This window comes from Hipposideros armiger, unplaced genomic scaffold (genome assembly GCF_001890085.2).
Source record: "Hipposideros armiger isolate ML-2016 unplaced genomic scaffold, ASM189008v1 scaffold_6, whole genome shotgun sequence".
Taxonomy (NCBI): Eukaryota; Metazoa; Chordata; class Mammalia; order Chiroptera; family Hipposideridae; genus Hipposideros; species Hipposideros armiger.
In genome coordinates, this window is record NW_017731356.1 from 4,530,591 (window position 1) to 4,552,509 (window position 21,919).

Genomic DNA, 21,919 nt, shown 5'->3' on the forward strand with positions numbered 1-21,919 from the left:
AAATGGTCCATTTAGAGCCCCCAAAAGTTTTTATACACACACACACACACACACACACACACACACACACACACACACGGTAATGTAGCATAGTAAAATTCAACATCGGTGGAGAGGTGGAACTTTCTTTTGAAAAAGAGGAAGAGGCCGATTGTGAAAAGAGGCTGAGACAGGAGTCCAGAACATTCCTATACTCAGGTGGTGAAATGTCAGAGGTTAATTTTAAGAAAGAATATATTTGGAAGTTGAGGGTCTAGAAGTATGTTTCTTTAGAACTTTTTGTGACCATATACCCCTAAGTAAGCCTTCACTTATCCTGTGGGGTACAAGTGCCTGGTTTATAGACTGCTGATCCAGCAAAAAGGAAAGTTATCTGAGATCTATAGAATAAATACGAATTAGCCAGATCAAGGGGAATTCCTGACAGGCTACCTTTGAAGATTAGAAACGGAAGATGGGGTGTCTGTGTGAACTATGTATCAGTGGCTACCTAAGTGGATAGGGACTTTTACATAGAAATTACTTTCTTCGTCCCATCAGCCATCGTTTCCACACATAGCGTATGGTCATACTTTCTTCTTCCTACCTAGATGACTGCCCACTCATTCTGCTCTCCAAATCCTTTCCATTCTTCAAAGGACCGTTTATCTCCAATCACATGACATCCTTCTTCATCCAGAAAAGATTCTGGAACCAATTCCAATGTGTGGAGGTGGGGGCTTTCCCCACACTACCAAGCAATTCTCGAACACCAGCTGGGTGTCGTATAATTCAACTCAATTCTGTCACTATCTACCAGGAAACAGCTTCAGTTGCCACAGGTTAAGGAGTCAGTGCCACAGAACTACCCCCACCCTCCCCCAGCTTCAGGTGCCAGTCGCAAGCCCAGGTTGTCACCTGTGCTTCTGACTGACCAGCTATAGATTGAGGTTCCAACTGTCCGTTCCTCAGTTCGATTAATTTGCCAGAGCAGCACACAGAACTCAGGAAAGTATTCTACCTATTAGACTATCAGTTTATTATGAAAGAACAGGGCAAAGAGTGTGGGAAGGAGTTCAGAGCTTCCATGCCCTTTCCAGGCACCACTCTCCCCAAATCTCCACGTGTTCACCCACCTGGAAGCTCTCCTAACTCTGCCTTTTTAGGTTTTTTTGAAGGCCTCATTTCATAGGCATTATTGATTAAATTATTGGCCATTGGCAATTGATTTGACCTCCAGTCCCTTACCCTCTCAGAGGTCAGAGGGATGAGACTGAAAGTTCCAAACCTCTGATCACAGTTGGTTCTCCTGGCAACCATCCCCTGTCCTTCCTTACGCACAAGCCAAAAGCCACCTCATTAACAAAAGACACTGTCATTGATTAGGAAATTCCAAAGGTTTTAGGAGCTCTGTGCCAGAAACAGGGACAAAGATCAAAAATAGATTTCTTATTATGAATCACAATGTCACAGTCTCCATCTCCTCCAAACTTTCTTGCCATTGTGTCACAGAACTTGGCTATAGCGCCATCTTACAGCTTCTGTACATCCCTGGTTATGAGAACCTGAGGGACAGCGCCATTTCTTATCATTCTTCTGTATTGTGCTGTCTCTTCATTTGTCTGCCTCACTCCCAGTCCATGTGAGCACGTAAAAGTGAAGGGCTTAGCCTCTAGAGCTCTTCTCCTCAGCACAGGAGCTGGGTACTCAGTAAACACTGAATGAATGAATAAATGAATGAATGAATGAATGAATGAGGTTTCCACCTGGCTTGGATGAATGCTAATCAGACCCTGGATGAATAACAGTTACTACAAAGGAACCCTGTGCTTTAAGCACCACAAGAAGAGCTTAGGTACCTTCTCTTTTATCTTGATCACAGACCTTCACGGCACAGGGTATTCGCTCTACTTCACAGACATGGATGTGAAAACTTAGAGTGATTAATTTACCCAAAGTCACACAGGAAGTGGTAAAGCCAGAATTTGATTCCAAAGTATATTACATCATACTTTCTTTAGTGACTGCTATTTAATAAGCATGTTTTTCATGTGTAGTTGGCAAAGGGTGGTCCTTAGTTGGTGGGACTACCGAGATATATGCAGTGAGTTTTAAAGTCTCACTATATCGTGAATAGCTCATAAAAAGAGGGTGAACATGGCCATAAATGATTCCTGAGATGACACATAAAACCAATGTCATCTTTATTACATCCATATGCTTAATATATTTGAGCCTGTTTCTAAGTTTTTTATTTATTTTCATTACTTAAGTTATGTATTCTGTGTATATGACTAGTTGCTTCTGGGGGAAAAAATGCCTTCTGCTTCCAAATATCATTTTTTAAATCTCTCAAATGTTGGGCTGGCCGAGTGGCGCGTTGGTTAAGAACTGGCTTGGGACGCCAGAGGGCCCCGGTTCGGATCCCACATATGAGGGCCAGTGACACTGCCCTCTACAGCTAAGATGCTGAACAACAGCTCAACCTGGAGCTGGGCTGCCGTGAGTCGCCGGCAACAGCGTAGGCTGCAGCCCCTGTGGCAGTGGGTTACCATGGGCTACTGCATGTAGCCAGCAGCCAGCGTGAGCGGCCGTCCAGAAGCTGGCGACTGATCTGCCTCGCCTGGGAAGAGCGCAATGATGGTGCCAACTTGGGCCAGTGAAGCAACGTCCTCCACAACTAGACTGAAGAACAAAAGGACAGCAACTTGTCTGTTCCCCTTCCCCCAATTCCCCAGCACTGTTCCCATCCCCCCATTCCCCAATAATAAAACTCTTTAAAAAAAAAACCAAAAAACTCTCAAATGTTAAAATTTTCAGAATTCAATCCTTTAGTTGAGGAAGTTCTGAATGCTGGACTCAGTTCTAGCTGGACCCTCTTACCACACTCCTATACCACCAGCCACCATACAATTTTTCTGAGAAAGGAAAGGAAAAATCACACTTAGATTTTATCCCAAAATAATAAAGAATAAGCATGCTAAGCCACAGTCAGAATATTTTCTTTTATGAGTTTTGTAGTTAGTGTTATACTTAGCAAAATCTTCCCCATTCCAAGATTAAGTAAATATTTGGTATTATTTTCTTCCAGTACTTCCATGACTTCATTTTTTTCATGTATATCTTTAATTCTTCTAGAATATACTAAGTATTTATGAATAGAATGAACTAGGGATTAAAATCTCTTTCCCCTGGTGATTAATTAGTTGTCTCAACAATCTCCATGGGTTGGAATGCCACCTTTATTGTATACCATGTTCTTATACAACCATACCTCATTTTATGGTCCTTCACATTATTGAAGTCAAGTAGTTGTTTCAATCTAGTTGTGGAGGGTGCAGTTCAGTGGCCCATGTGGGGATTGAACTGGCAACCTTGGTGTTATGAGCACTGTGCTCTAAACAACTGAGTTAACTGGCCACCCTACAAATACGGCATTTTCATCAACATCAAGGTGATACCCTCCACCAGCAAACAAATAATGGCTCGCTGAAGGCTCAGATGATGGTTAGCATTTTTAGCAATATCCTTTTTTAAGTAACATATGTACATTGCGTTTCAGACATAATGCTATTACACACTTAATAAACAAGAGTATGGTGTAAACATAACTTTTACATGCACTGGGCAGCCAGAAAATTTGAGTGACTAATTTTATAACAATCGTCGCTTTCTTTTGGTGGCCTGGAATGGAAACCACAGTATTTCCAAGGTGTGTCTGTATATGTTTGGGTCTATTCCTAAGTTTTCTATTTAGTTCTGTATGCCAGTTCCTGTATTTGTTTTCATTTTAGTTTTTAATATCTGGTAGTTCAATCTATGTTCCTTATTGTCATTGTTCCTTATTTTCAAATCTTTCTTGACTATTCTGGACTATTTATCTCTCCAAAATGTAGATTCATAATGTCAAATTCAAAAAATTCTGTTGTGATTTTTTTTTAATTGGGGAATTGGGGGAGGGGAACAGTGTTGGGAAATTGGGAAAGGGGAATAGCCAAGTTGTTGTCCTTCATTCTTAGTTGTGGAGGGCGCAGCAAGCTCAGCTCCAAGCCCAGTTGCTATTCAGCCACCCGTCGGCAGCTCGCGGCTGCTCAGCTCAAGGTGCCGTGTTCAATCTTAGTAGTGTGTGGGCATAGCCCACCACCCCATGCGGGAGTCAAACCAGCAACCTTGTTGTTACAAGCACGTGCTCTCACCAGCTGAGCCATCCTGCCGCCTGTTGGCAGCTCAGCGGCAGCTCAGCGGCAGCTCAGCCTCACTGGCCCATGTGGGAATCGAACCAGTGAGCTGTTGCTCAGAGCTCACGCTCTTAACCAACTGAGCCACTCGGCCGGCCCTGTTGTGATTTTTATTGTGCTATCATCAAGTAATTTACAGAGAATTTGACATCTTTGCTATTGAGATCATCTCATCAGAAATACAGTATGTTTTGCACATAGTCATGTTATAGAGAAGATAAAAACAAGGTGTGGAATAGAATTTGGGCTTAATCTCCCTTATTAGTAAGGCAACACCCATGCTGCAAACATAGTGGGATTCTTGGAATAATGTAATCCGATGTACCTTTACCAGGATACGTTAAGGTTTATGAAATCATTAGTAACTAACGAAAACTTATTTTCTCCATAATATGAAATTTCAATGATCAATAGAGGAAAAAGTCACTGTGCACTTTTCCCTCAAATGTCTATAGCACATATGGCAAATGTTGTTTCTACTCTGTATACCATTAGGTCCATCCAATTATGAAACTAAATACCTTCTAGATTGTTCACAGAATAGTAATTGCTCACCCACATTGTGGGACATTGATCTAATTAGTGGGATTTTGTGTTAGTCATCTATTGCTGCATAATAAATTACCACAGAACTTAGTGGCTTAAAATAACAAGCATTTATTAGTTCACGGTTTCTGTGGGTCAGGAATTACCTAGATCGTTCTGGCTCGGGGGCTGTCATGAGATTGCAGTCAAGCTGCCAGCTATCTACAGTCATCTGAAGGCTTGATTGGGGTTGCAGGATCCACTTCCAAGATCACTCACCAGTCAGTTCTTCCCAGGTTCACCAGTACAATAGAATCTAATTTTCAGAGGGGGACAAGGAGGGAAAGAATAGGAGAAGGGGCGGGTAGGGAGAGATAGGACTTGTTCCTATAAAGAAATGCCAATTTGAATGACAACAGATTTCTATCGGAAACTATGGGGGCCAGAAAAAGTGGCACAATATTTTTCAAATGCTTCAAGAAAAGAACTGTTAACCCTGAATTTTAAGTCTGAAAAATCTATTATTCAGGAATGAAGGAGGAAGCAAAGACATCCTCATTAAGATTAAGGACAATTAAGAGAAATTGTGAACAGAACTACCCTTAAAGAATGGGGGGAAATAAAAAAACACTTAACATAGAAAGAAAGTGGTAACAAGAGGAGGCTGGGTCCTTCTGAGAAGAAAGAAGATCAGTTGAATGAGCAAAAATAGCAGCAAACATAATAGACTGTCTTTCACTTCATGAGGTTCTTTAATCATATTTTATGGTTGATACAAAAGTTATAACATCTGATGTGACACTAAATGTATGTAAAGGAAATATTTGAGACAATTATACTTAAACGATGAGGAGGCTAAAGAGACCTCAAATGAAAGTAAGGTTTCTACACTTCATCAGAAGTGGTAAAACATCAACACCAGTAGACTGACAGCTACATGTGTATACGGAAATACTTAGAGCAACCACTGAGAAATATACAACGTGATGTAATCAAAACATTATAAGTAAATCAAAATGAAACTCTTAAAAAATGTTCACGTTATCCACAGGAAGGCAAGCAATGAAGAGGAATGAAAATCAGAGGGAACAAACAGAAAACAAGTAATAAAATGGCAGACTTATACCAACTAAAAGAAAAGGATGACAGAGCAGATTTAAAAACACAATCCAGCTATATATACTATCTACAAGAAATTCACTTCACACATCACGACATAGATAGGTTGAAAGTAAAAAGATGGGAAAAGGTATATCATGAACATATTGAAAAGGAGATGCAGGAATGGCTATATTAATACCAGATAAAGTAGACTTCAGAGCCGAGAAAATTGCAAGGGACACAAAGAGGACATAACATAATGAAATTCTATAGCTACTATATTTGAAATCTTGAGTGGTGATTACATAATCTCAAAAAATGTGTTAAGAAGTGATTTTTCATGTCATTGATGATATGGCCTGCAGCTCAAATGGAATACACTTTTACTCTCCGAATTATAAAATCAATTTTTACATATCAATACGCATTATGTACATACAGCTTACTAAGGAGGAATAAACTAATATTTACAGGTATTTATAACTTCTAGTCTAAAAAGGCAATTTCCAAAATGATCGCCATGATAAGGAACGGTCTGTAAAGCAAAGAGTTTTCTCCAGCTGGTCACAGAAAAGGAAGTTAGAGATTCAAAGCACCAGAGGCATTTGAGGCGCCGCTATTGGCTTAAAGATGGAGTGGCCGCATGGTAAGGAGTCTGGACATCTGCGGCTGCCGAGAGTGGCCTGTGGCTGATAGGCAACCAGGAAGTGGGACCTCAGTCCCACAACTGCAAGGAGACAAATCCTGCCAACAACCAACAAGCTGGAAGGGCCCCAGACAGGCTACAGCAAGCACTTGAATTTCAACCCAGTAAGATCCTGAGCAGAGAATGCGGCCACGCTGTCTCTGGCCCCACAGACACTGTGAGATACGCTTGTGTTGTTTTGAGCCACTAAATGTGCGGTAGTGTTCTATGGCAATAAAAAATGAAAACAGGGCCAGCCGAGTGGTTAAGAACTGGCTTGGGACACCAGAGGGCCCCGGTTCGGATCCCACATATGAGGGCCAGTGACACTGCCCTCTACAGCTAAGATGCTGAACAACAGCTCAACCTGGAGCTGGGCTGCCGTGAGTCGCCGACGAGGGCATAGGCTGCAGCCCCTGTGGCAGTGGGTTGCCATGGGCTACTGTGTGTAGCCAGCAGCCAGCGTGAGCGGCCAGCAGCCGCAGTGAGCGGCCGTCCATAAGCCTGCAACTGATCTGCCTCGCCTGGGAAGAGCGCAATGATGGTGCCAACTTGGGCCAGTGAAGCAACATCCTCCACAACTAGACTGAAGAACAAAAAGACAGCAATTTGTCTGTTCCCCTTCCCCCAATTCCCCAGCACTGTTCCCATCCCCCAACTCCCCAATAAAAATCTTAAAAAAAAAAACAGTATGAATTTACCCTCCCAACGGCAACGTACCATATCTAGAGATGATTTAAAGATTTCTGGAGCCTGTGTGTAGGTTATGTGAAAATACTGTAGCATTTTATATATTTATATATATTGAGCATCCATGGATTTTGGTGTCCGCAGCAATGGCGGGGGGCGGGGCGGGTCCTGGAACCAATCCCCGACAGACACCAAGGGAGGGCTGCACAGGTTTACAGAAAGATTAATCCACATCTACCCTGTCCCTGTCACCCTGCTGTCCAGTGAGTGACATTTTTCCTTAGGAAGACCCCACTGAGCTCCAGGCCCCAGACTCTCCCAGCTGCCCTCCTCCTCGCCTCACCTCTACGGCTAATGTCCTCAAGTGTACGTAGCCGTTCCCAGCTTCCCACGATTGGAAAAGATGCTCAAGCACCACGATAGCAGGTCAAGCCCCTGGAATCTCACCCCAGAGAAAAGCACATTACGCTGGAAGTGAACGAAGCAGCAGAGAGTATGAAGGAAAAGAGGAGTCTCTGAGTGGGGCCTCCAGGCCCCGGGAATGGAGCTGCTGTCTACCCCAGTTACCTCCCTGGTCAGCTGCTGTGACCAGCATTAATCCATGGACGCAGCTGGGCAGAGATTTCCGATTTTATGTTTGAAGTTTTAAACAGGCCACTGGGTGAATCAAAAGTAGAATCACGGGGAGAAGTGGCTCATCTCTGGCCCCTTCACCCCCAAAACCAGGCTCGTGAGTTCCTCAGCCTCCACGGGGCACTCGCCACCGCTGCTTTGTTCTCTGTAGTGGCATGTTACATGGCATCTAACTGTGACACTGGGGCAGAACTTTGATTTCTGCAGGCGGCCTTCCTTTCCCTTTCATATAAGGACACACAACCATAGGCCCTAAAAAACAGAGCCCAGTTCTTCAGAACAAGTCAGCTACCGTTCCAGGTGTCGCACGGCCATCAGAGTGAAACCTTCTCTTTGAACCCGTTCAACCAGAGTGAAACTCCGCCTGTGGTAAAAAGGAAAGCAGCACATGGTTTCATGGTACTCACCCACCACCCTCCATGGTGATGAGACAGAAACCTGTCTGGGTGAAGAACGCGGGGGAATTTGCAGCAATTATTATCTGTCATAAATGGAACTGCTCCGACTGTCTTCTGGCCAACCAGCTCCTGGTGTTCCGACCGTGAGAACAGCCAGAAAGAGACCTACATGCAGAGCTGAGGGAAAGCAGAGTCTAAAGCCTGGAGTCACCGGTTGCACCCCTGCCATGGCGTGTGCAGCCGTCCTCGCCTGTTATACTTCAGTGTTCAGGGAATGCTCTGTGTCTGGGCCTCCTGGGATAAAAAATGAGGGGTGAAAGGTGATAAGGAGGAAGAGATATTGTCACCTCACAGGTAAGCCGCTTGGCATAAAGTGAAGACACATTAAGGATTCCATAATGAATCCAGGGCAATCCAGTAATGATGGATACTAGCGATGACTTAGACACTACACTAACAGCTTTGGATATTCATTCCATTTAAATCCTCACAACAATCCTTTAATGTAGGTGATGTGATTGTCCCATTTATCAGACAGAGAACTGAAGTTCAGGGACATTAAATGCCCTAACGATACACAACTCATCGATGACAAAATTGGAACTGAGTCTTGGTAAGTTTGATTCCAAAACTTACATTCTTAACCATCGTGCTGTATGACCAAGCTCTAAAATCACATGACATGTAGAAGAGGGAGGATTTCATCAGGGGAAGAAGGACACCACCGAGAAGCCCAGGCAGCACACCAACAGCGGTGTAAAACCTCAGCCCTTCTTGTAGCAGACCTAGATTCCGAACCCAACGAGATCTGCTTGTCTCAGAAAAACGTCATCCAGATCCTCTCAGGTAATTGAAGAAGGAGACCCCAAGTCTCATTTTCATTGTCCCTAGGCTTTCCAGAAACCTGAAATGAAGAACATGTTCTTATGTTCTCCATTGCATGCATCCAGAGATTGTGACTATCCAATTACTATGTCATCAGCACCTGGCACAATGCTTGGTATAAAATAGATGTTCAATTAATTATTTAAACTAGTGATAGACCTAATGAATATCTCTCACTCTATATATATATATAGATAGATAGATAGATATCTTTTACTCTTTTTCCTGACCTTTCAAAAGGATGTGTTTCTAACTAAACACATAGCAATAATAGTATATAAGTTATTAAGAAAGTGAATGGAATTAAACATTGTAGGTCTTTTTATTATTCAGAAAAGGTAAACGTTGATAAATACGATGGTAAATATTTTTAAATAATTACTAAAAGTAATAGAAACAAACGGGGAAAGGGAAGAAAATAAACCTTCAGTTAATGAAAAGACAAGAAAAGCATAATAACGTAGAAGAATACAAACTAAAAGTAAGATGGTAAGGGGAAAAGTCATCGATGTCATATATGATCATTATTTTTTGAAATATGATGGACTAAAGTCAATAATTAAGAGACTCATGTTGTTCACTTAGATTTTTAGAAATTCAGTTATATCTTACGTATAACAAGAGAACCGCCTACAGGCGATTTATAAGAGCACCATCTAAGCCTGTAGGCAAACCATGGCCTACAGGCCAGGTAAGCTTCATGCCCAATTTTTGTAAATAAAAATACAAACACAGAATACAAATGTGCCATTTGTTCACATATTGTCTGTGGCTCTTTCACTCTGCAACAGCAGAGCAGAGCTGAATAATTGCAACAGAGACTGCATGACCTGCAAACCTGAAAATACTCATTCTGGCATTTTACAGAAACAAGTTTGCTGAGAGCTGATCTAAAATAAAAAGACATGGAAAGACAAAAAGATTCAGTTTATCTAGAAGATATTTTTAAAAATTAACTTCTTTTCAACTAACAAAGTAGCCTCAGAAAATAAAAAAAACATTGCCAAGAGAAATTAAAGAAACATAATGAAATAGAAGAATGTACTGTGCTCCTGGATTATAAACCTCAAAACTGTTAAGATATCGTTTCGCCACAATTATTCTATAGATTCAGTTCAATTCCAATTTAAATTCCCAGCAAAGCTGTTTGTTTGGTTTGGTTTGGTTTGGACTTTGAGAAGCTAATTCTAAAATTGATATGGAATTTATATGGAAATGTCAAAGATCTAGGATAGCCAAGGCAATCTTGTAGAAGGAGAATAAAGCTGGAGGGCTCACACTATCTGACATCAAGACATGAAATTGAAGAAAATAAGACACTACTATATCGGCACAAGAATACAGCAGTGGTACAGAACAGAGAGCCAGAAACATATACTGGGGGTGCCAAAATAATGTATACACATTTTAAGAGATGTTAACACTTCAGTCAGTGTTACTCAAGCAGTAGTTTGCCATAATCAGAAGTGTCTGGATGCTGATGGTAACCACTTTGAGCACCTCTTGTAATTGCAGAAGTCACTCGTGACTTGTATTCATCTCTTGTTATTGGTATGTATTAATACAGTTTTCTCCTTTCTTAAAATGTGTATACATTTTTTTGGCACCCTCTGTAAAGACAGTCACTTGATTTGGGTCAAAGATGCCAATTCAGTGGGGAAAGGATAGCCAATTCCATACATACAATTGGATATCAATTTTTTTAAATTAACCATAACCCCAACTTTATGATACATGCAAAAAATTCTATTCCAAGTGGATCATAGACCTAAACTTGAAAGCTGAAATAATAAAGATTCTAATTGGAATAAATGGAGGACTATCTTCTTGAACTTGGAGAGCCAAAGGTCTCTTAAATAGGACACAAAAGCACTAACCAGAAGACAAAGATTGATGTATTGGACTTACTTAAAATCAAGAACTTTTATTCATCAAAAGACACTATTAAGATAATGAAAAGGCAAGCCACACACAGATACCTTTTTAATACACATATATAACAAAGAATTATCCAGAATATATCTTTTTAATTCTATAAATCATATGGAAAAGACAGACAACCCATGAGGCGGCGGGGGAAAATGAGCCAAAATCCAAATAGTCAATAAAAAATTTTTAAAAAAGACATCCAAATGACCAATAAACATAAGAAACTGTGCTCAACATCATTAGTCATCAGAGAAGTGCAAATTAAAAACCACAATGAGATACCACTACACACCCACCAGAAACACCAAAATGAAAATACAGACAATCCCAAGGGTTGGCAAGGAGGTGGAGCAACCAGAATTCTCATACAGTCCAGGTGAGACAGTAAATGGGTACAATTATTTTACAAAACTCTTAGGCAGTGTCTACTAAGGTGAAACTCCTACGTGCTCTATCACGTAGCATTCTACCCCTGGGCGTTTACCAACACACGTGACTGCTTATTCCCTCCACCAAAGTAACCTACGAGAATTTTCATAGATGGGTTATTCCTTATGGTACCAACCTGGGAACAACCAAAATGATTGTCAGTAATAGAGTGGAGAAATAGAGGAAGTCACACAATGGAATACTTCAGAATAATAAAAAGAAAAATCTACTACTGATATACAAAATAACATAGATGAGTAGTAAAGCTATAAGGTTGCACCAAAAAGACAGACACAAAAAATACATATTATTTATTTCTATGGATCTGAAACTCAAAAATACATAAAACTGATCAATGGTGGTAGAGGTTCATAGTGATCTGAGTGGTTATTGACAGGAAGTAGACTCAAGGGTGACTTCTGTGGTTCAGGAAACGTTCTTCATCTTGATCTAGGCAGCAGTTGCGTGTGTGTGTGTGTGTGTGTGTGTGTGTGTGTGTGTGTGTGTCTAAAAATTCTTTGAACTACACATTTTAGATGTGTGTACTTTACTGGGTATAATTTATGTCTCAAAAATTTTAAATTTCAAAATACATGAGGCAAAAATGGATAGATCTATAAAGAGAAATTGACAATTCAACCATCCCAGCATTAAATTTCAGTATACCTCTTTCATTAATAAATAGCTAAGCAGATGAAAAAAAATGGGTAATGATATAAAAGATTTGAACACAATTAACAAGACTGACTCATTGAACATACATAAAACCAGTCCCCAACAATTAGAAAATACACTTTCTTCTGACATACACATATCTTTTTATAAGATAGCAAGCCATATGTCACATTACAACAAATACCAAATATTTGTTGTTATATAGAACACAAGGCAATTAAGTTTGAAATCAATACAAAATACATTTAAAACATATAACTTTTGGGAATTTAAAAACATAGTTGTGAATAATTAATGGATTAAAATAAAGCATAATGGAAACTTTTAAATGTTTAAAACTAAACAATAATGCCATGATGAAATAAGTGGAACCAAACTTGCCCTCCTCCAATAAAACTTCGTAAAACTGGAAAAAAATACATATGTGAAACAATGTTTTTAAGAAATTTTACAACAGGTAACACAGAACTATGATCCCGAACAGAATGAAAATAAGAAGAACTGTATGCTCTCACCCTGGCTTTCTGCCTGGAGGAATTTTCAGACAACAGTAAAAAGAGGGAGAACCCAAGCAGAGACCAGTTGCCACAAAGAAACAGAGAAGCAGCTCTGGCAGTACCCAGGGGTGCCAAGCAGTCTGTATTGTTCAAGGCAGAGGACTGGAGACAAGCAAGAGAAGCATAGAAAAAGCTCTAGGAATACGTATCCTGGCCCATTTCAATCACTGCTAAATAGGAAGCCATTAATGTGTCAGGCAAAATGTTACGAGGCTGGGTGAAGAATTTCAGGAGAGTTCCAAGATGCAAAATTCCCAGAGTTCTCATAACGTAAGGATGTTTGAGTTAATAATGGCTTTAAACCTTAAACTTTAACAAAGTTTAAAACAACTTCCAAATGAAGAAGCTGATGCACAATAACTTCACTTCTCGTTGGAATTGTGTCCAACATTCTGTAAAGAAATATAACCAAATTCAGACACTCAGCAATATAACAATCACAATGTCTAGCAACTAGTAAAAATTACTTTTAAAAATTACTTGACCTGTAAATAGCAGGAAACTGTGACCCATAACCAGGAGAAAAATAAGTCATAAAAACAGCCAAGAAATAACAGCAATGATAAATTGGTCACCAAGTACATTAAAATAATTATTTAAAATATGCTCAAAGGTGTGGACATAATGAGAGTAGAAAGACAAGATTTTAAAAAGAACCAGATGGGACTTCAAGAACTAAAAAATGCAATATCTAAATTGAAACTCACTGACTGGAGTTGACAGCAAATGTGACACTGCAGAAGAAGCAGTGAGCTTGAATATATGCAATAGAAACCATCCAAACTGAAGCACAGAGAGAATAAAGATGGAAAAAAAATAACAAAGCCTCAGGGATCTGTGGGATAATATCAAGAAATCTAACAAAAGTGTAATTCGAATCCCAGAAAGAAAAGAAAAAGATGCAAGGCAGAAAATAAATATTTAAAGAAATAATGGTTCAACGTTTTCAAAATTTGATGGAAATTATAAGCCCATAGACCCAAGAGCCTCAGTTGAACCACAAGCAGAATAAATGACACAGAGAGACCCATTACGTTACCCACATAGATGTGGCCAATTTATTTTCAACAAAGGTGCCATGATAATTCACTGGGGAAAGGAAATCCATTTAGTGGTGCTGGAACAACTGATATCCATTTGGGGAAAAAAAATAAACTTTGACCTTTTCATACCATACACAAAAAATAACTCCAAATGGATCATAGACCTAAACATAAAAGCTAAAAGTATAAAACTTCTAGAGGAAATATAGAAAATATCTTTGTGACATTAGGGTCGACAAAGTTTTCGTACTAGAACACACAATGCATGAACCATAAAAAGACAAAGTTGATATATTGAATTCAATTAAAATTAAAGTCTCTTCAAAAAAGCAGATTGGGAAGAAAGCCAAAGACAAGGAGAAACTGTTTGCAATATGTACAAATGATGAAAAATTTTATATCCCTAAAGAACTCATAACTGAAAACTAAGAAGACAATCAACCTAAGTTTTTAAATGGGCTAAGTATTTGAATAGACATCTCAAAAAATTACACAAATGTCTAACGAGCACATGAAAAGATGCTCAACATCATTAGTCATCAGAAGACTGCAACGTGAAACCACAGCTACATACCACTACCCACCCACTAGAATGGCTAAGATTTAAAAGACTGGCAATAAAAAGCATTGAAGATGTGAAGCAACTGAAATCCTCATATATTACTGGTAGAAATTAAAAATGATACAACCATTCTATTTTTAAACACTTGGGTCATTTCTTATAAAGTTAAACATACATTCACCATATGACCCAGCAATTCCACACCTAAGTAATTACCCAAGAAAAATGAAAACAGATCTCCACACAGAAACATGTCCATGTATGTTCTCAGCTTTATTCATTTAGCTGAAAGCTATAAACAACCCATTCATCAAGAAATAAAAAACTGTCCATGTATGTTCTCAGCTTGATTCATTATAGCTAAAAGCTAAAAACAACCCAGACATTCATCAAGAAATAAATGGATAAGCAAGTCGTGACCTCTCCATCCCACAGAATACTAATCTATAATAAAAAAGTAGCAATTATAGACAACAACATGGATAACTCTCAAAAACATTCTTCTGAACTAAAGAAACAGGCAGACTACATGCTATTTGTTTCCATTTACATGAAACTCTACAAAAGGCAAAACTAATCCCTAGTGACAACAGATTAATGGGTAGGTAACGACTGCAAAGGGATATGGGGGTACATTTTGGGGTGATAGAAAAAGTCTATATTTTAATTGTAGTGGTGGTTGAATAGGTGTATACATTCACCCAAACTCATCTAATTGTATCTTGAAAAGGGTGCAATTTAATGTACGTAAATTCAATTTCAATAAAGTTTATTTAAAATACTCTAGAATTTGTGGACTATAATAGAGCATTGCTGAGGAAAATTTACAGCTTTGAATACTTACCATAGAAAGAAGAAATGTTAAAATTAATGCTGTAAGCTTCCAAGTTACGAAGTTAGAAAAAGGACACGAGGAAAAACAAAAACAAAGAAAGTAGAAGGAAATGGGGAGCACAGAACTCACTGACATAGAAAAGAAAGAAACAAAGTAGAGCATCACCAAAGCCAAAAGTTTGTTCTTTGGGAAGAATAACAGAAATAGACAAACTTCTGACTGTGCTGTTCAACCATTAGTCACGCATGGCTATTTAAATACAGATTAATTAAAAGTAAATACAGGGGCCGGCCGAGTGGTGCGTTCGTTAAGAACTGGCTTGGGACACCAGAGGGCCCCGGTTCGGATCCCACATATGAGGGCCAGTGACACTGCCCTCTACAGATAAGATGCTGAACAACAGCTCAACCTGGAGCTGGGCTGCCGTGAGTCCCCGGCAACAGCGTAGGCTGCAGCCCCTGTGACAGTGGGTTGCCATGGGCTACCGTATGTAGCCAGCAGCGAGCGTGAGCGGCCAGCAGCCGCTGTGAGTGGCCGTCCAGAAGCCGGCGACTGATTTGCCTCACCCGGGAAGAGCGCAATGATGGTGCCAACTTGGGCCAGTGAAGCAACGTCCTCCACAACTAGACTGAAGAACAAAAGGACAGCAATTTGTCTGTTCCCCTTCCCCCAATTCCCAAACACTGTTCCCATCCCCCAATTCCCCAATAAAAAAAATTTTTTTTTAATGTAAATACAGATTAATTAAAAGTAAAATACTCACACTAGTTCCATCTCCAGTGTTCAGTAGCCACATCTGGCTATTGACTACCTCCTTGGACAGAGACAAATAGAGCATTTCCATCATCACTGAAAGCTCTCTTGGACAGCACCGCTCAGAGTCTGAGCACCAAAGAAGAGAACCCATGTACAAGACCCTGCCCTCAAGAAACATTTAGTCTTAAGAGAGAAAAAGACCCATGACACAAGCAGTTATAGCATGATAGCATTATGATACATTCCTATGAGATGTGGGGGTAAAGGTGTTGTGAACGCACACAGGAGGAACACCTAGCCCAAATTTGCATCACCCTAGGGCTTCTCAGAGGAAGGTATTCTTAAGATAAGTATGTGCTAGCCATAGCCAGACAAAGAGCTAGGGGGAGAATATGTGTGGCTCGAAGACAGAACCCCCTGGAGACAAGAGGTGATGGGATCAAGCCCATCACAACTTGGATGTCTCACCACCTTCAATTCTACCCAACAAATATTTATGGAAGTCCTGCTATGTAGAAGGCATCTATTCTACACACTGCAGTCAGAGAGAAAGGGAGTGCAAAGAAGAGCCATGCTTTCAAGGAGCTCACAACATGTTGGGGAGATGGGGCTTAAAGACAAACAACTATGCAGGGTTTGCATGGTAATCTAAATCAGCTTTAAAAGCCACCCAAACCACACACACTAGTGATCCTTTAAGTTATGTCTGATGTGGCGGCCTTTTAAACTGGCAGGAGAGAAGGCTAGAAGGATGTATGGGGGGAGGTAGGGAGGCAGAAGAAGGAAAGAATAGAAGCTTGGCAAGAATCTTGACAGCATGGATACACTGCTAAGCACACATCTTTTTACTATGTTAATGGACATGGGTAGGCAGGAGAAAAAGCGTGTGGACCAGCAGCTCCCTCTGTCCTCCTGACCACGGTTAGCCATCACCAGCCATGCTTCCCCCATGGAGGAGACTGTGCTTGTTCTAGGAGCAGCAAGGAGGGTGGTATAGATACACAAAAGTGATGGGGACGCAAAGTCACATGTAAAAACTCAACATTCACTTACTGTCAGCACAGTGTCTCAGCAGGCCTCAGAGCCCTGGGCAGATGGCACCCAGAAAAGCAGATATTTCTACTTCTCTTCCTTCTCAGGAAACTGGAAGAAGATTCCACATGTTCCAAAGTTCAGTTAATTAGTAAACAAATATATATTGACACTCCGTGTTCTAGACTCTGGAGATACAATAATGGGTAAGAGATCTTTTTTGTCTTCATGTCTAATAGGAGAGGAAGATGCAGAATGTATAGGAGGGAGTACCTGGTTCCATCAGAGTGCATAAGAAGGGTACCCAGTGTACCATTGGGGGGGGGGGTCAGGGCAGGCCTCCATGAGAAAAATGCTTCTATTATATTCATATACCATCTAATGATATATGGTACCTTGTTTCCTTTAAGAAACCCTGGGTTAGGGGATAGTTATCAGGCTACACAGAAAAAAGCATTGATATGGTGGCCAGGTCTGTCACAGTCCAAGTAAAGTCAGGCTTCCCAAGCATTGGTGTGGTCTCCTTCTAGGGTACCTTGTGGATTAAATGAGGGAAAAAAAGTTATTGGCAATGTGAGGGTTGAGTGCCAGATTCCTCCAACCCATAAATCTTTCTAACACAAAGCAGCCCTATGTCCTGCTGCTTTGTTAAAATTACCTTGGCTAATCACCAGCTCCCAGAAATGGAGGCCAGCCCAGAAAACACGTGGGTCCCAGGAAGTTGAAGGCAGAGTTCATCATCATCTGGCCCAAGCATGGAGGCTGCAGAACAGATTGTGAAATATGCACTGCAACCCAAGTTGTTTCTTTGCCAGAGGGAGGGAGGGAGATGGATCAATGGATGGATTGTGAGAAGGAAGAACAGAGGGAGAAGAGCAGAACATGCAACAGAAAAACTCTAGGGTAGAAGGGAAAACTAGCACATGTGGGCAAACAGTTGGGAAATGGCTCTGGTTAGAAACAAACCAACTCCACCTTTCTGGGGTTGACCACCTGACATTTTTCTCCAGTTTTCTACCAAAGTCAAGGTTGTACCATCAGGGTTGAAAAAGTTTAAAATTCACAGGAAACACTCCTGCTGCTGTGGGTAGGGTCTGGGGAAGTCCATGCTAACTCCACCCTGACCTAAAGGATGATCACTTACTTTCAGGACAAGAACTAAGAGAGGGCTGTCATGGGGAAAGCTTAAAAATGAGACCAAAGCAACCACGACCACAACAAAAAGGGAGAGAGAGAGAAAGAGAGACTTAGAAATAAACACCCACCTGCTTTCGGGTGAACATGTTGAGTCAAAGTGGTGTGGAGGTGATAGATCTTATATTGTAGCCAAGAACTCCCAGAACTAAAAAAATACAGTGGTTTTTCTTTCCTCCCAATAATATGATTGCTGTAGCCTCTACCTGGAAATGAAGAATACATTAAAGGGAGTCAACAGTACATTAGATGAAGCAGAGGATTTAGAAGATAAGGTAGCAGAAAACACCCTATCAGAACAGCAAAAAGAATTTTAAAAAATGAGGATAATTCAAGGGGCCTCTGGGACAACATCAATCTTACCAACATTCACATCATAAGGGTACCAGAAGGAGAAGAGAGAGAGCAAGGAATTAAAAACCTATTTGAAGAAATAATGACTGATGTCTTATCTAACCTGGTGAAGGAAATGGGTATTCAAGCCCTAAAAGCACAGAGAGTCCCAAAAAAGATGAACCCAAAGAGGCCCACACCAAGACACATCATCATTAAAATGCCAGAGACAAAGAGAGAATCTTAAAAGCAGCAAGAGAAAAGCAGTTAGTTACCTACAAAGGAGTTCCCATAAGACTGTCAGCTGATTTCCCAACAGAAACTGCAGGCCAGAAGGGATTGGCAGGAAATATTCAAAGTGATACAAAGCAAGGACCTACAACCAAGACTACTCTACCCAGAAAAGCTATCATTTAGAATAGAAGGACAGATAAAGATCTTCCCAGACAAGAGAAAGCTGAAAGAGTTCATCAGCACCAAACCAGAATTACAAGAAATATTAGAGGGACTATTTTTACCATCTGTCAGGCGCAACTGATCTCACAGATTCATTGCACACAAATTTTCAAATATTTAACAGTTAAGTATCGTGATTCATCACTTCCGTATCTTCCCCTCTACCGTAACCTATCGCCAGTCATGTTTGTGACTTAGTACAGTAAAGACATATTTCATATTTGAAAATCTGTGTACAATGAATCTGTGAGATCAGTTGCACCCAATAGAGGGTTAAGAAGAAAAAAATAAAGATAAAAAATATGAATAATAAAATGGCAATGACTACATATCTATCAACAATTACTTTAAATGTAAAAGGATTAAATGCTCCAATCAAAAGACATACGGGTATATACAATGGAATTTGCTCAGCCATAAAAAAAGAATGAAATCTTGCCATCTGCAACAACATGGATGGACCTAGAGGGTATTGTGCTGAGTGGAGTAAGTCAGACAGAAAAAGACAAATATCATATGATTTCACTTACATGTGGAATCTAAACAACAAAGTAAATGAACAAAACAGAAACAAATTCATAGATACAGAGAATATTTTGATGATTGCCAGATGGGAGGGTGGTTGGAGGGTGGGGGGAAAAGGGGAAGGGATTAAGAAGTACAAATTGGCAGTTACAACATAGTCACAGGGATGTGAAGTCCAGCATAGGGCATATAGTCAGTAGTATTGTAATAAACTATGTATGATGTCAGGTGGGTACTAGATTTATTGGGGTGATCACTTTATAAGTTATATGAATGTCTAATCACTATGTTGTACACCTGAAACTAATATAACATTGTTACATCAGCTATAATCGAAAAAAAATTTTTTAATTATTTTTTTTAAATAATATTTTTTCAGCATTGTAGTGGATGCTATGGTAATGCCACCCAGATGGCTGTGTTCGGAATAAAATCACTGTCATCATTTCCCCAGCTTTTGGGAATATTGGCAGCAGCTGACAGCTGTCAGCTGAGTCATTCTCTGGGAACTGTCCTCACCCTGTGAAAGCAGCCTTGCCCAAGGTCCAGCCACACTGCAGGGTCACCCTATATCCAATGATTAATGATGAGCAATAGAAGCCCACTTCCCTTGCCTCAACACAGAAGGATTCTAAAGGGGCCATCCCAGCTTTAGTTACCAAAAGTGTCTACCGGGTTTTATTTGGTATTTGTTGTGACTGTTAGGCATTTCAACTCTCTCTCTGCCCAATCCTTCTTCCGTCATTCCCACACAAGTATTGCTCATGAGAATATCCCCGTACACAAACCCGTCTCGTGTAGATAGACATTTCCTGGTGGATCCCATCTAAGACAAGTAAGTGACACAGGCACTGTCAGCTGCTTTTAAAGGCAGTGAGGGAGGTAAAGAAACAAAGGAGTCATTTCAATATAGGGTGGCAAGTCCACAACAGAGCGATATATCCTGGGGGAAAACTGGGATGGGGGTGTAAATTCTAGTCACAGAAAATAGTGCACCCCCTGATATTTTTAGTTATAAAATGTAGATATCTTTGCTCATCGCATTACCATTCCTATGGTAATCCATTTGGGAGAGTAATGTTATGCAAATACTGAAGGGGCAATGCGGAAGACCTAGCTCAAAGGATCAAGGCATGACATTTACATCATTTCAGGAAACTGAGGATTTTTTTTCTGCCTATTATTTCCTTAAAATATTTTTCTACTGGTTTAGGACAGCCTCACTCCTAAATTTCACTATGTTTTATCAGATAATTCACAGCAGGTAACCCATAAGTGCTTTTTGTATTGACTGATTTATGAACCTGGAATTAGGCTATTTCTGGGATGGCAATAAACAATGATTTTGCAGAAATAATCTAAATTTGTAATCATTGTAGACAGAAAAGGGGCCACACGTTATACCTGGTAAGCTCAGGAGACTGAAAATAACCACAGGATGGTGTGTGAACATAAAAATTCTTAACTAAGGTGGGCCATGGCAGGAAGTCACATCTCCAGGAGCTTCCTCATTAAATTAATCTGTGCCTTTTCAAGTGGGCCTGTTCTTTGTCTTTTTGTACCTAAGATAACATCTTTAATTCTTTTTCTGGACCAGAGCTGGAAACTGCAAAATTCCTCATTATCATGCTTGTCTCCTGATTACCATCTCCATGTGCTGTAAAGAGTGAGCTGTTACCTATCCTGCACCCACCACCTATGTCAAAGAAGTACCTGTCTCTCCAATTTACTTTTATCCAATCCCAAAGATTTCCCCACTTTGCTTTTCCCACCCCCTTCATCTATCACCAATGGATTTCATGTAACCTTTCTCCTTTGATTTTATGTATAAAATAAACTGCAAACTGCCATTTTGCGGAGCATTTTCTCAATTCGTTGAGATTTTGCTTCCCCGCAGTTGTCGACAGTTTGGCTCAAATAAACTCTTACAAGTTTTCTCTTAGGCTGGCTATTTTTCATCAACATCATGTATACAGAGTTCATCTGTGTTCTCAGACTGTGGTGACTAGATTAATTAGGATTCCAGCATGTTCCCAAAGTGTGTGGGGATGGGGGATGGGGAACCGGGGTACAGTGTCATGGCTGAGGGTTTCCTCAACTATAAGGACTAAGTGATGTTTAAACCCATCCTCAAATGGCCTCAAATGGCTAAAATTACTTTTAGGCTGGTTTCTCCCAATCTCTGGAAGGCATATTTTACTGATCTGTTTTAGGTGCTCAATAAATCCCTAGGTTCTGTTGGTTGTTTGATAGCTGTTCATTAAAATCCCCACCTCCTCCCTAATAGATGAAAATGCTGATTAGATCGATGATAGATAGATGATAGATAGATAGATAGATAGATAGATAGATAGATAGATAGATAGATAAAATAAAAGCTGAAGTTGATCATTAAAACCCCTGGGGAAGACCAAACAGCCCCGGGGTCCACCCATATGAAGGGTTTCTCCAGCCAGGAA